General features: G+C 42.9%; 1 pseudogene; it reads right to left on the reverse strand.

Moving 5' to 3' along the window:
- Positions 1-225: 225 nt before the first annotated feature.
- LOC150046420 (zinc finger CCHC domain-containing protein 9 pseudogene) lies at positions 226-1,075 on the reverse strand (annotated as a pseudogene).
- Between the last annotated feature and the right edge of the window lie 15,399 nt (positions 1,076-16,474).

The following is a 16,474-nucleotide window of genomic DNA, read 5'->3' on the forward strand; positions in this document are numbered from 1 at the left end:
CAACAAAAAATTAGCTTAAAAAACAATATACTGTGTTTGCTTACTTATGAATCACAGACATGCCCAGTTACAGTGGTGTAAAAGAGGTGTGATTTTTAAAACCTTGCTCCACTGTGATTTGCAATTTAAACAAACCCTGCAACTTTCATTTTTACTGTAGTGTTCTAAGTTATTTTAACATTTACATGTAAACTGGATTTTTTTAAACAGGAGTACCAATCTTCATTAAAAATTGACCACTTTTTGTATTTTTGCTTTAGGTTTCTGTGGTTTATGGACATCCAAAATTTCTTCATAATCTGCATTCATCCCCTTGGCTCAGTGACCATTCCATCTGGATTCTTTCCCTCAGGGCAATCCTTCTCAAAATGATCCACAGAGCCACAGAGTTTGCAACCACCACCATCCTCACTGACTCCTTTGGGATTCTCAGGACATGATCGGGACAGGTGTCCCATCTCCCCCCCCCTCCCCGCCCCAAACGCTTTGCAAATGGAAACTTGCCCAGAGAAGGGTCTACCTTAGCTCTGAACTTGGTTATTTTATTTTCTATGGACCCATACCCATAACATATTTCAGTGCCTATATCTTGATTTTCAAGGGCAGCTGGGCAATATGCAACTCCATGGCCAGGTTTTCTACAATAGAAGCATACCATTGCATTTTTCTTTGCTGCTTGTCATTTTAATCTATTTTCTTTCTGCTGGTTATCTTTCTTTAAAGCAACTGCAATTTCTCCTCTTAATTTCTGGTTATTTGTTGAGATTATCTCTCCATTGTGAACCATCTGGGAGTTCTGTCTTAGGTATCCCATGAATCCATTCACATGTTCATTTAAGTATTCCTTTTTCTTTTTGTTCTTTTTCTGCTTGCCCTGGAGTGCATCGTTTTTAAGGGACAAGCTACTGGCTTTAGCTTTTTCGTGTTTTGGAAGGTTTTGGCTCCTTCCTTTCAAGGATCCCTTCTCCATGTCCCCCCATGATGTTGCAGACAAGGGCCTCTTATTATTGGGGGTACTAACTCTTGCCCACTTGGTTATGCTGTCATCATGACAATCTTCTTGCCATTTTAACATAACGAGCTAACTGGATTTTTAAAAAATTTTGTGTCTTGGAGATAAATTGCCATATGCAGATTATCACCAGGAAATGAAAAACTATATATTCTGGGTAACTGAGGGTGATTTGGGGGAAAAGCACCCAAAGTTTTGTTTTATAATCTTAAAAACACCCCCCAAAACATCCATTTTTCCCATCACGCAGAGGCACGAGCTCTATACTTTTAGAAAGTATAGATGAATCACAAAGAAGATAAATAAAAGCAAACCAATAACCACATTGGTAAATTATTTATTCGCAACTTTGTAATAATGGAACTTCAAGTTTACAATGAAAGGGAATGGTAAGGGGACTATGTATACATAGCACAATTCTGGAACAACTAGCATGCATGGTCACCTATTAGTCAAACATCTACCATGCCCTCAAATTGTTGTTAATGACCAGACAAATGCAGTGAAAGACAAACAAACAAACAAACAATAGAAAAGTCTCATGGGAGATTATTTTCTGGCGTAAACACTGGCCAGCCAACAGCTGGGTCATGCTTTCTACGAGTCATATAGACTGACATATTCTTTTCTTTTGTAAAAAAGTAATGTCGTTTTCATAATTTTAATAAAAATCTTTCAGTTATCTCTAGGCCCTCTTTAGATGTGCATTCTTCTTTTCCTTTTCTTTTTTCTTTTCCTTTCCTTCCTTCCTTTCTTCCTCTTTCTTTTTATGTGGGTCTTGGGGTTTGAACTCAGGGCCTGGGCACTATCCCTAAACTTCTTTTTGCTCAAGGCTACTGTTCTGCCACTTAAGCCACAGCTCTAAGCTCAGTTTTTTTTGCTGGTTTATTGAAGATGAAAGTCTCACAGACTTTTCCTGCTGGGGCTGGCTTCTAAATGCAATCCTCAGGTCTCAGTCTCCTGAGTAGCTAGGATTACAGTCAGGAGCCACCAGCATCCAACCTTCTTCTGTTTTTTAAATTTTATTTTAAAATAGTTTATAAAACTCAACATGCCAGTTTATGAGTTCAAGGCCTGATCCCTACCCCTTTAAACTATCTCCCCATCTCTCCCAATCCTATTCCCATCCCCTCAAGTTACCTGGTTCCCTTTTCCCATACATATGAACCTAGGATATTGCACTTGCTAGGCAAGCACTTTGCCATTGAGCTATATCCCAGACCAAGTGTCTGTGTTTTCTAAGAAGATAATGAAGCATACCAGAAAGACAAGAGAACCCTGTACATCCCACCTATAACAACAATAAAGTAAATTATTTTTTTAAAAAAAGAGAAGTAAGCTAGACACTGGTGGCTCACACATGTTATCCTGGCCACTCAAGAGGCTGAGATTTGAGGACTGTGCTTCAAAGGCAGCCCATGGTGAAAAGGCCATGAGGCTCTTGTCTCTCACAAGCTACTCAGGAAAGGCTGAGAGTGGCACTGTGGCTCAAGAGGTAGAGCACTCACCTTGAGCAAAAGAAGCTGAGAGACAGTGCCTAGGACTGGTATACAGAGAGAGAGAGAGAGAGAGAGAGAGAGAGAGAGAGAGAGAGAGAGAGAGAGAGAGAGAGAGGGAGGGAGGGAGGGAGGGAGGGAGGGAGGGAGGGAGGGAGGGAGGGAGGGAGGGAGGGAGAGAGAGAGAGAGAGAGAGAGAGAGAGAGAGAGAGAGAGAGAGAGAGAGAGAAAGAGAAATCCAAACAAAAGCCAAACACCTTATTCTTCAGTCCTCATAGACACAAAGTAGGAAGACACATGAGATATTGCAGTATCTGATTATTATAACATTTCCACCAAAGAAGGGCAGACTTTGCTGGCTGGACCTGACTCTGAGCTGAAAGGGCAGCTAACCTGTCTCCTCCCAACATTCCTTTCATAAACTCAGATTCCCCCTCAGATCCCCCTCCCAAATTAAGTATGTTGCCAAAGAATTTCAAGAGGCGCACAGAGGTGAACCTCAGCATTTGCAAAGGAGAAATCACTTCTAATTTGTTTTACTTTTTTAAAGTTGTTTTTGCTGAACTCTATTCATCTTTGTCTGAAACTCTGTGGGGAGTGTGTGTGTGTGTGTGTGTGTGTGTGTGTGTGCGTGCGTGTTATCGGAGCTTTAGCTGCTTGTCTCTGGCTCAGATGTAGGGGTGGAGTGGGGAAGAGATTAGAGGTGGGGGTGTCTAGTGCAGGGTTGGGGAGGTTAGATATATACTTGTTCTTGGGTCTCATCCACAGCAGGCAAAGGAAATCTGCATTGCTGCAACTTTTTCTTTCTGTCATAGATGCAAGTTTCTAGAGTGGTCATCAAGAATGGAGAAAGAACAGAAGTCTGATGATATAAATAACTTATTTCCTCTCTAGAAAGCTATGGCATGGAGTAGGCATGTCAGAAGGGAGTCCCTCAAGACCTATTCCTGACACCAAAGTCCATGAGACCTTGGACAAATCTCCAGTTTCTCAGAGCTTCCTACCTCTCGTCCCTCAAAGAAGATGCCAGCAGTCGGGCCAGGAGTTTGGCCTAGTGGTAGAGTGCTTGCCTGGCTTGCATGACATCGCAGGTTCAATCCCTCAGTACCACATACATAGAAAAAAGCTGGAAGTGGTCCTGTGGCTGAAGTGGTAGAGTGCTAGCCTTGGGGAAAGGCCAAGGACAGTGCTCAAGCCCTGAGCTCAGGGCCAAAAAGGAAAGATGCCAGCAATCTCGATTCTACCTAATAACTATGGTTACTGTGACAGTTCAGTGAAACCACGTCTGGGGCCTCCATCCTCAGCCTCCTTCTTTGCTCTCATCTTTCCACATCAGTTGTTGGTGACCTATAGGATAGGTTTCTAAATGACTAGTCAATTGACCATTTCTTACTGCCACCTGGATTTTTCCTGTTATGATAAGGTAAAAATTGAACCCACCCTGACTTGCCTTTCATACGTAGGTTGTGCCCAGGGTCCAATCTGAGCTGTGGGGCTTTAAACAGATCAGTGTATACCATGCTTCTTCTTCAAACTTACTTGGGAGGAACTGGATAATCAACCATTTCCTCTAAGAAATGATAAGTAAAAAACCCTGATCTTGAGAAAAGGAATGCTTGGGCTTGGAAGCTAAAATCAAACATTCTCTCTTTGGTCATGAAAGAAAAAAGGCTCACTGGATATGAAGACAACCAATGAAACAATAGCGTGGCTGAAGAATTCTGCCTGGATTCTCCTCCTCTCACTGTGTGATGGAAGAGAAAGAGATGATGCTGAATACAGAAATCTTTTAATCTTGGATTCTGACTGTAACTGGTGGGAGTTTTACCTTCACCCCCCCCAAAAAAAATCCCACACCATTTTAATTATATTTTATTGTCGGAGTAATGTATAGAAGGGTTAAGGTTACATTCATCAGGTGGTGGATACATAACTTCTTGAACATTGATACCTCTTCTCATATTTTGTCCCACATTTTCTCCCTCTACCCCCTCCCAGTCATCTTTTTAACCCCTTCCCTTCCCCATTTCAAATAAACAAATATATATATATATATACACACAATATAACAGGTAACAAAGTCAGATACAGTAACAATATGAGATAAACCATAAGGGGAAAAGAAAGAGAAAAGAAATAACTTCACATAGTATATTAAGAACAATCACAATGATAAGCCTCTTGTTTCCATATCCCGGAGTTCATTTCACTTAGTCTCATCCTATATGTACATAGCTTTTGAGCTATTGTGACCCTCTAGATGCACATACAGTTTTCTAAGAAAATGCAAGGTGTTTGAGGCAAAGACTGTTTAATTCCTTGCTGATTTCCCTGTGTTCTAAAGCAATGTCCAGCACATAGTAGGCCACTCAAAAATAAAAGGGCTCAATTGATAAAGAAAGGTGATGTTTTCCTCCTGGGCCCATGAGCAATACTGCAAATTTAATACCCAGGAAGGTTACATTCCATCTCGCAATTCTTAACGGAGCTGCCGGAATTCTCCTGGGCTGCATAACTATTTCACTCACTTTGCAAATGCCTTCAACTCCTACACAATCTCTGAATTCTATTGCTGGACATTTTTCAAGGTTAAAATTCCCTGACTGTATAGCTTTATGGTTCTTAATGTTTATTTTCTGTGGTTTATATAGAGCTGTCTCAAAGATAATGGTAACCAGTTATGTTTTGCCTCTGCAGAAGAACATGAGGAGCCAAAGACAAATTGAAACTTGGCACTCAGGTTGAGAACCAGGACTATAGAACTGTTTTCCCCTAAAGTGGTGAGTGTTTAATTATGATGTGAGTTGCTCTATCTGGAAATAGATAGTTTCTCTCTTTGACAAAATATAGACTCTGTAGTCATGTTGGTTCAGGGAGACACCATATAAAATGTGCCTGAAGGAAGGATGCAGTGAAAAATCAAAGAGGCAAATATATGGCAAACAAAACTCCACAACTACTTTCACACCCATTGCAGGCATCAGTAATCGATTGCAGTATCCTTCTGATTCACCTCAGGCAAGCCTTCTTACCAACTCATTGCTAAAATACTATTTGGGCACTCTAATTCACTCTGGGTCATTGAAACAAAGCATTATTTTAAGCAGAATAGTAAGCATGATCTGATGCACAATTAAAATGGACATTTCTGGATGATTTGTTGAGAATAGACTGGAAGGGGACAAAAACAGAAGCATGAATACTACTTAAGAAGCTATTACAATCATCCAAACAAGAGGTGATAAAAGTTTGGATAGGGAGTTACAATAGATATGGTGAAAAATATCATGGATGGTGACATGGGCAAATCAGTTGGCTAAGTATTTGTTTTCTTGTTTGTTTGTTTTTGGTGTGGGTGGAGTAGCATCTCCTACCAGATATGAAGCAAAAAATCACAGGTGAAAAAATCTTCATAGGTGTGTGTTGGGGGAGAGACAGAGAAAGAGACAGAGGGAGATCTTCGCACTGCATTTTTTGCGAGGGTTCAGTAGTGGGACTTGGGCTGGGTACTGTCCCTGAGCATTTCAACTCAAGGCTACTGCCCTATTCCTTGAGTCATAGCACCACTTCTGGTTTCCCAGTGGCTAACTGGAAATAAGAGTCTCACAGACTTTGATGCCTGGGCTGGCTTTGAACCGTGATTGTGCCTGGCTTTGGCACTGCATTTTCTGCCACCAAAAAAAATGAGACAATTCTCTTAGAGAAAAATCTCTTCCTATAAACTTTCCAAGGAAGTATAACACGGACCTGGATATGAAATTTCCTTCCCAAGGCTACTTGGCTGAGCATAACTTTTACAACTACTTCCTAGAAAGAATTCTAGCAGTTTCACTGAAAAAAAAAGTCTACATGCTTAGATACCATGTGACATTTAACATGGTACATTCACAAACCATTTGGGACCAAGATTCCATCTAGGACCTTGTGTAGGTGACCTATGGGTCACTCATGTGACAGAGATGGGACACTATAAACTGAGGGTGGCCCTCCTTCCTCCTTACCTGCACTGGACAGCATGAGGAAGAGAGAGTCTTGAGAACAGGGCAGGAAGTGAGGCTGAGCCTGGCTGCTGGACAAGGTGGAACTGGGCATTGATTTCCTAGGACCAGAACTCTCCTTTTCCCCTGTGAGTTTGGTTACAGACTCTACCCAAGGGTCCCTGGGAATTCTGTGTCCACAGCCACTAGGTGATGAGCAAACCACTTACCACTACAGATAGGGTGCTCCCTGCTCCCCGCTTGGCCAGAATAGCTCCAGTTCATGCCTGCTGTCACACATAATTGCCCATGGCACTTTTTACTCCTGGAAGAGCTCTGCAGTAGGTGATCATAGACTAGGACCCTGAAACATTCTCAAGCACACTTTCTTACCAGTCTCCAGCATGGACTTCCTCAACGGAAGCAACATGGCAGCCATGTCTGCATCCCAATCCAGCACCAAGCCTGCCGTCAGTTAGGCCCTTGGGTGCTGGAGGTTGGAGAAATATAATCGTTTAGGAATGCACAGAGAAATCAAATTCACTTCCTAGATGGCCTGCTGCCCTGAAACTGTGTTTTGGGTGAGGCCGGGGAAGAGGAAGGGTCTTTTATGTCACCTCTGCCTCCACTTCAGATTTTCTTATGATGTCAGAAGGCCCAGGATACCCTAAGGTGAGACTGTGCTGAAACTCACAGGCTGCTGCAGTAATGAGGCTGAATATGCACAGACAGGGGAGGAGAGGTCAGTAGGCCTCTTGGCTGGCACTTCTATGTGAAGCCCCTTCTCTTGGGTGAGTCTCCACTATAGGCTGCTTAGGAAAGTACATTCTCTAGGTTCTAGAGAGGGTGGTTTTGGAAAGAGTGAGTCTACGTGGGGAGTGGGAGGTGGGAGATTGTTTAGACGTGAGGGGAAGAAGAAGAAGAAAAAAAAAAACAGAGAAAATGACTGTAAAAAACATCTTTGTTAAGTAGCAAAGCCAGCAGCTGGGCTAGATTAGCTGTTCCCGTCTCTTTCCTATTTTTGGATTTGGAAAGAAAAATGTGCAAAATAATTCTTGTTTTGGAGAAAAGTAGAGAAGGAGGTTGTGGGGAGAACTGGGTATGGAAAAGATGGGGCTGAGAAGTCAGGGGAGCTGAGAGATGGAAGACCTGGGGTTGGGAGGAGGGATTCCTCCTGTCTGGTGGCGGGGAGTGAGGAAAACATCTCTATGCTCTTTTTCTCCTGGGGAATATGGGCTGTCAGTTCTGAGCAAACTCTGAGAGGCAAGGTTAAATCTGTGAGTTTTGTGGGGAGGCAGCTGAGGTAGAAAGGTCTAACCTAAGGGCCATAGCTTAGAAGCAAGGCCAATCTGGATCTTCTTTGCTACTAAGTTCTCAAGTTCCTCCTCTTTTGATGGCTCTTTTCAAAATCTCTCAGCAAACAAGTCAAGGGACTCAACCCTCCTCAGGGTAAATGACTACTAACAAGGGGTCTGGGCTGTCTCCACAAAATTCATTTCTCTTCTTGCTTTCTCTCTCCTTCCTTCCTTCCTTTCTTTCTTCCTTCCTTCCTTCCTTCCTTCCTTCCTTCCTTTCTTTCTTTCTTTCTTTCTTTCTTTCTTTCTTTCTTTCTTTCTTCCTTTCTTCCTTTCTTCCCCCCTTTTCTTCCTTTCTTTCTTGGTGCCACTCCTGGACTTGAACTCAGGCCCTGGGTACTGTCCTTGAGCTTTTGTGTTCACTGCTAATATTCTACTACTTGAGCCACAGATCCACTTTCAACTTTTTGGTGATTAATTGGAGATAAGAGCCTCACAGCCTTCCCTCCCTGAGTTGGCTGCAAATTGCAATCCTCAGATCTCAGCCTCCCAAGTAGCTAGGATGACAGGCATGAGCCACAAGCACCAGGCCCTCATTTCTCATTCCATCCAGGGCTTCCACTGCCAGCTTCTGCTAGTGATAGGATCCCTTTGACCAGCTGAAAGGAGGCAGCCCTCCATATTGCTTCTACACCTTTGAGCAAAGTGGATTCCATGGGGTCAGGCACCAGCCCTTAGCCAAGATCCATGCCAGGGTTAGCCAAATGCAGAGACAGAGCCGAGGTCCCTCCCACACCTCCCCTGGCTCATAACTCTTCTTCCCCAACAGAAATCATTAGCAGGCCCACCCCGACTTCTCATAGGATCAAGTAAACATCATTCCTGGACTAGAAGTAACTTTTCACAGGAATCTTATAAACATGGCAGAGGAACGGGGATGCAGAGCTTCTTACGAGTGCCCTGAGGCTGAGACAGCAGCCACATTTCATTAACTCCATTGGATTCCCAGAAGAAAATAAAAGAGAACAGTAATTAATATGCTTGTGATCGTCAGTGAGGTCTTCAAGCTCGCAAAGGGAATCATTGACCAACGGTCTCTCCTGCAATGCTTTCCAACTTGATGGCCATCTTGATTTTCTTCTGTTAAAGACCCACATTGGAGTGACTTGATCTCTGAAGTAATTAGAAAAACTAATGTCTCATAGTCCACTCTGTTTTAGACTCAGTCACAAAGTCACTTAGAACATATTGATGCCAAATAAAGGGACTTAAGAAAAATACAAAACAGGTTAGTTATATAGAATATAACTTAGGAAGGAGAATGAAAATATAGCTCTGTCATGTTAATAAAAAGATATTTTCTAGCGGGGCACTGGTGGCTCATGCCTGTATTCCTAGCTGTTCAGGAGGCTGAGATTTGATTCAGTGTCTTCCATTCTCTCACTCTCTCCCAGTCTCTCCCTCTCGTCTCCACTCATAAGTTGTAGAGTTCACCTCCATCACTGTCCAGTGAACTCTACTGTTGCACTTTTTCATCCTTTTTTCCTTGAGTTCTGTGCCCTCTTCCCACTCTTCTGAAGATATACACATGAATAAATCATACACAAAGAAAACAGAACCATCAACAATTTTGTTGCATGCTACTAGCCTGATTAATTGGTTTATACCTTCTTAGTTCGGCTTACACAGTTTGTATGTCTCTAGGAATGTGTCCATTTCTACTAGGTTTTCCATCTTAATTCAGTATAGCTTTGGAAGCAATCCTTCATAATTGATTGGATTTCTTGAGTGTTTGTTATAATGTGTCTTTTGGCATCTCTAATTTTCTTGATTGAACCTCTTCTCATCTTTCCATCTAGCTAGTGGTCTGTCAATTTAATTTACTTTTTTCCCCCCCAAAGGACCAGCTTTTTGTTTTGCTAATTTTATGTATAGTATTTTTAGTCTTTATTAATTTCTGCCCTAGCCTTTGCTATCTCTCTCCATCTAGTAGTTTTGAGTTTGGTTTATTCTTGTTTTTCTAGGAGTTGTATTTGCATCATGAAGTTATTTACTTGATCCATTTCTGTTTTATGTATGTGCTTATTAGAGCGATGAACTTTCCTTTCGGCATGCTCTTGCTGTGTCCCAGAGCTTCCAATGTGATGTGTTTTTATTCTCATTGACTTGTAAGATCTCCTTAATTGCCTGCTTTATTTCGTTGGTGACCCATGTGTTATTCAGTCCCCATGTGTTTCATTGTTTTTTTGGCAGTCTGTTTTGTTGTTGAGAACTATGTCAGATAGGATGCAAGGAGTGGTCTTGATTCTCTTGAATTTGCTTACGCTGATTGTGTCTTCTATGATATGATTAATTTTGGAGAATGTTCCATAGGCTGCTGAGAAGAATGTAAATTGGGTCATTGTTGGACAAAATATTCTGTAGATATCTGTTAAATCCATTTGGGTTATGGTGCCATTTAATTCAGAGGCTTGTTTACTTACCTTTTTTTGGTTGACCTGTCCTTTGGTGAGAGTGGAGTGTTAAAAATCTCCCACTACTATTGTGTTGGGGTCTATCGTGTTCTGTGAGCCCACAAGTGTTTTTTTTTTTTTAAATGTATTTAGGTGCTCCATTGTTTTGTGCATAAATATTAACCACTGTGATTTCTTCATAGATCATTCCCATTATTATGTACTGACTTTCCTTGTCTCTTTGTACTAATTTTAATGAAAAGTCTACTTTATTAGGTAACAATGTGGCTATTCCTGCCTTCTTGCAGGGCGCATTTGCATGAAAGATCTTTTTCCATCCCTTTGCTCAGAGTTTATGTTTATTTTTGACCAAGAGATGGGTTTCTTGGAGATATCAAATCGTTGCTTTATTTATTTTTTTTCCAGTCCTGGGCTTGAGCTCAGGGCCTGAGCACTGTCCTTGGGTTTTCTCAAGGCTAGAGCCTTACCACTTGAGTCACAGCACCATGTCCAGCCTTTTCTATGTATGTGACACCAAGGAATCGAACCCAGGTCTCCGTGCATGCTAGGTAAGCAGTTCTAACCACTAGGCTAAACTCCTGGCCTGCATCTTGCCTTTTGATCCAATCTGCTGCTTTGTCTTTTGGTTGGGGAGTTGAGTCTGTTAATGTTTAAGGTTACTATGGAGAAACATGTCGTGTTTCCTGCCATTTTCTTGATTTCTTGTAGTTTGCTTCTTTCCTCTTCCTATGTTTACTAAATTACTCTTCTAATGATTTTTGTTTAATGGTGAGTTTTCTTGCCTTTGATTTTCTATTTTTTATTTCACTTATTCTATTGCCAATGCTTTCAACTGTGGCTTGCATTAGGGAAATAGAGCCTTTGGTGCTTTCAAGTTATTTGTTAATGTCAGTTCTCAAGGTATTAGTGTCATCTTTTAATGAGGAGTGCAGCATTTCTGTTTTCCTCTCCACGTCCTTTTGACGGTCCTATATATCCTTGGTCATTTTCTCCTATTTTACTTTGGGATCTCCTCTCTTATTTCATTATCTGATCATTGCTTTTGTGGTCCTTTTGGTCTCCATCTCTTCTTCCCTCTCACTAGGATCCTTCCCTGGGTTGTTGTTGGGTTTGAATTTGGCATGTTGCCTTGATTGTTTGCATTGTGTAATCTTTGGTTGTGATTTACCCATTTGGGTCCAGGGATTGTAGGGGTGGTTCCGACTACGTATTAAGTGCAGGGGTGTGGCTCACTGGCTGGAACTCTGTCACGCTTTGCTGGTGGCAACTTTCAATACATGGTGGTACAAACTGTGCAATGGGGCCTAGCCGGATAGATGTTAGGGCTCAGTGGCGGGTTCCCACATGGTGGGACAGGGGAGGTCTGGTGTCCCGGCTTGGGTTTAGGCCGCATGGAGGCTTCCTGTTGTTTGGGGCACAGCAGTCTAACACCCTGGCCCACATCTGTGTCTTCAGTAGGTGAATTCCTTCAAGCCATATCCTGGAGGTCCCAGGCCAAGTCCTGGAGTGGCATCTACTTCCCAAGAGGCGGGGAGGGGGCTGCATTCCAGCCCCTGAACCAGGCGTGAGCCATGGAGGGGACGGGTTCCTGCTGGCCTTTAGAGGTGGTCAAGGTGGAAGGCAGGGCCTCCAATCTCTCAACCGGAATTGGGCCCGGTGGCTGCCGGACCTTGTAGTTCTCTGGCTGGGCGTGGGAGGTGGCGCGTTCGTATCCTGGTGTTCTTCCGCAGGAACCGGAAGGGGTGGGAGAAAGGGTTCTGGCCGAATTGCCCTCTTCAAATATGGCGTCGCTTCCAGTCAGGAGGAAGGGCCTTCCTGGATCTGGGCCAAGCGGTCTGGGTCACTACCAGTTACTGGTGTCCTGTGGGAGGGGTCCCCGGCGGGATACTCACGGTTCCCGGCATTTGGTTGTGAGCCGACCAAAAGCGTTGTGGTGAAAGTTCTCTGCGTTTGGATGCGGGGAGGCGTCGCGTTCCTGTCGAGAAACCGGGTCTTCAGGTGAGTCAGGGCGGGGCCGCCGGGGCCGCCGGGGCCGCCGGGGCCGCCTAGTGGCGAGGCGGGCCCACGGTGGGGGGGATACCGTTCTTGTGGGTGTAAGTTCTTCGTTCCTTTGATTCTCTGTTTATAGTTTCCTTGTTGTTGTTCTCTTGAGGTAAAGTGCGTGTTCCAACCCTAAATCCCGGGAGAGCTAGGGGTGATTCGCTGTTGCTACTCCTCGACATAGTCCCCCATCCATCCATCTGCAGTTTTGATGCTACTCTCCCTGGGTTATCACACACCCGTTGGTGTGTACGTGTGGTGGCGGATACCCAAGGAGCCTTGGAGAGCAGAAAGTAGGTGAAGGTGCCTTTGGAAGACCTGTAGGTGAGCGATGAGAAGCCTCAGTGGTTGTCCACACACAGGGCTTCCCTCCCTCTGCCATTCTCCTTCTCCTCAGGGACGTTTTCTTCTCTCAATGGCTGCATCTGAACCGTGCATTCATCTGTCCATGTGCCCATTTTCTGCCACCAAGCTGGAACCTCGGGTTCTAGGGAGGTTGTCTTGCTTGATGCATCTGGCACAGATCAGTAGCCATTTCCTTCTGAACAGCAAAGAGGTAGGCTTGAAAGAATGAGGAACCTGGTTATGGAAAATACAGATCTTCTGTTCTATGGTTATTATACAATGAACAAGAATTTCTTTTTGGCCGGGAGTTTGGCCTAGTGGTTAAAGTGCTTGCCTAGCATGCAGGAAGGCCCGGGTTCGATTCCTTGGTACCACATACACAGAAAAAAGCCGGAAGTGGTGCTGAGGCTCAAGTGGTAGAGCTCTAGCCTTGAGAAAGTCCAAGGACAGTGCTCAGGCCCTGAGCTCAAGCCCAGGACTGGCAAAAAAAAAAAAAAAAAAAAAAAAAAGAATTTCTTTTTGACCCATTTTAATCTGTTAAGATGTTTACAGTATTGTATCAGTTGGAAAATTCATGTATCAAATTGTAAAAAAAACTATAGAAAATATATATAATATATATATAAAAGTGTAAAAGTGTGTACTTAATTTTTTCATATGTAAATGTGCATAAGGAAAACACTACAAAGAGAAGGAATGCATCAAGGGCTTGGGTGTAGCTCAAATTATTGAGTAGAAGCACAAGTAGAGTTTAGCCCTCCACAGTACAAAGGAAGGAAAAAAGAAAGGAAAGAAGGAAGAAAGGAAGGAAGTCGGAAAGGAAGGAAGGAGGAAGGGAAGGCCAACTTCAATCTTCTCATTTTACCATGGGAAACTTGAGGTTCAGAGTTGTTTCATGGCTGGAAACCAAAAAAGGAAGTTTGGAAGCAGTGCTAGGACCAGACCTAAGTTTCTACATCCTCATCTAGCATTTTTTTTCTACCTTTCCAAGATGCCTTTATACAATGGTTTGATTTAATCTTTTCTTCCTTTTCCTTCCTTCCTTCCTTCCTTCCTTCCTTCCTTCCTTCCTTCCTTCCTTCCTTCCTTCCTTTCTTTCTTTCTTTCTTTCTTTCTTTCTTTCTTTCTTTCTTTCTTTCTTTCTTTCTTTCTTTCTTCTTTGGAATGGAGATCAAAACAAAGGCCTTGCATTCACACACAGTTACAAGAAAGAATACAAACAGGATTCCATCTGCCCTTCATCCAGCCTTCCTTAATGGTAATAGTACATCATAACCAGGCCATGGATGTGGGGATGGCCCCCCCCAAAAAAAGCACAGGAGCCCTCATGTATTGTTTTATAAACATTAACCAGCCCCATCCCTCTCTTTAACCCTCCTGGCTGCTACTACTCTGTTCATCATTTCTATAATTTTGCAATTTCAACTATGCTCTATTAACATAATCATATATGTTGCTTTGTGGAACTTTCTTTGCTCTGAGGATTCATCCAAGGCACTGTATGTTTTAACCTTCCTCTTGGCTCCTCTCAGCTAAGATACCATTCTTTGGTGTCCTTGCTTAGGCTCATCCCAGAGTGTAGATACCCATTGTTCTTTCTGTGTGTTTTCATTTCTAAAAATCTCTGCTTCTTCATTACCTCATATGCATTTTGCTCACTCCTTTGTTCCAAACACTACAAACTTGGGATAACACTCAATCAAAACCATCTTCTGGTAACAGCTGAGTTTTCATTGTAGTGATTTTTGCAGAAGGAACCATTTCCAAGTGTGTGGGTGTGGGTGTGGGGTGGCAGGTGTCCTGTCAGATACAAATACAGAGACATTTAAATGCAAACTGAGTCCAGGAAAGAGCCTGGAAATCATCTAGCCCAGTAATTCCTTAGCCTCTGCCTTTGGGGATGTAGAGTAAATGTGAATAGCAAGCCTGTCCACCAGTGATTCATGGATGTAATCCTAGCTACTCAGGAGGCTGAGATTGAAGAACTGTAGTTCAAAGCCTGTCTGGGACAGGAAAATCTATGAGACTCTATTTCCAATTAACCAGCAAAAAACAAAACAAAACAAAACAAAAAAGACAGAAGTGGAGCTGTGGCTCAAGTGATAGAGTTCTTGGGGTAAAAATGAAAAACAAAGCTGTGGGACAGCTACCAGGATTTGAGTTAATGCTCCAGAACTGCCACTAAAAACAACAGCAACAACAAAGATGAATAGCCACATACTTAGCACTGGGGTAGTACTTAGATTAAAAGCTTGGAGCATAGATAAGATAGGCTTTCAGTTATACAGCAGTTCTTTTTTTTCTTCCAAGGATGGAAATATGTCAGTGTTGTAAGAAATCTTATATTGGTGCCTTAGAGAAATCCCACCCTTTTTAAATTTATTTATTTATTTATTTTGTAGGTCATGGGGCCTGAGCATTGTCCCTGGGCTCTTCAGCTCAAGGCTACCACCCTACCCTTGAGTCACAGCCCCACTTTCCGTTAATTGGAGATAAGAGTCTCATGGACTTTAGTGCCTGGGCTGGCTTTGAACCATGATTCTCAGCTTCCTGAGTAGCTAGGATTACAGGTGTGACCCACCACACCCGCCTGGCTAAATTATTTATTTTATCCAACCAGTACAGGGGCTTGAACTCAGAGCACTGCACTCTTTTTTAGCTCTTTCACTCAAGGCTAGTGCTCTACCACTTGAGCCACAGCTCTGTTTCCAGCTTTTAGGTGGGTATTTGGAGATAAGAGTCTTAAAGTCTTGGCTGGGAGTTTGGGCTAGTGGTAGAGTGCTTGCCTAGCATGCACAAAGATCCGGGTTCGATTCCTCGGTATCACATGCATAGAAGAGCTGGAAGTGGTTCTGTGGCTCAAGTGGGAGAGTGCTAGCCTTGAGAAAGCCCAAAGAGAGTGCTCAGGCCCTGAGTTCAAGCTGCAGGACTGGCAAAAAAAAAAAAGTCTTAAAGTCTTTATGGCCTAGATCTCAGCCTCCTGAGTAGCTAAAATTACTGATGTGAGCTACAAGCTCCTTTTAGTTTATATATGGGAAAGTGCATCTTGTTAAACTTAAGTGGCTTGCCTGAGATTTCACAGACAAAATAGGAGCTTCTTTTAAAAATTTTTTTTTTCTGTTTCAATCCTCTGTTTTTGTTTTGTTTTGTTTTCTTTTCTTCCAGTCCTGGGCCTTGAGCTCAGCGCCTGAACACTGTCCTTGGGCTTTCTCAACATTAGAGCTCTACCACTTGAGCCACAGCACCACTTTTGGCTTCATCTTTGTGCATGCTAGGCCAGCACTCTACCATCAGGCCAAACTCCGGGCCCTGTTTGTTTCAATCTTCTTTATATGATAGGTTCCAAAGCTCCAGCCCAGAAACTGAAGATTCTAGCTGGATTTCAAATTAAAAGTAAAATTAAGCTTCCATATTTCTTTACTGCTTCTGAACTTATCAAGTAATGCTTCAAACAAATCTGCACATACCTTCCTGTAATCACGTCTATGCTGGGATTCCAACTTTGGGGTTTAATCAGATGGATTTAATCAGAAACACCCTGTGAAAGCTTTGGCTTGTAAGTTAGATCTTAACATGTGAAACACCCATTTAAAAACCCATTGTCTACAAAGTATTCTCTAAATAATGGACCTCCTTTCAGAATTCCTGCCTCACCTCTTAGATCTTTCTTGGAACCAGATTCTAAGTTCATACGTGCAGAGCATTCCAGAGTGGACCTCACAGATTTTAAGTGCCCGCAAAGATAGCAATGGTTGGCAACACAGGCAGTACGGTATGCTACGGAAAATGTGAGTGCTCATGCCACACTACCTGCATCTGACAGCCAATGCTTGTT

The sequence above is a fragment of the Megascapheus bottae genome, chromosome 25, assembly GCF_031878675.1.
Source record: "Megascapheus bottae isolate mThoBot1 chromosome 25, mThoBot2.hap1, whole genome shotgun sequence".
Lineage (NCBI taxonomy): Eukaryota > Metazoa > Chordata > Mammalia > Rodentia > Geomyidae > Megascapheus > Megascapheus bottae.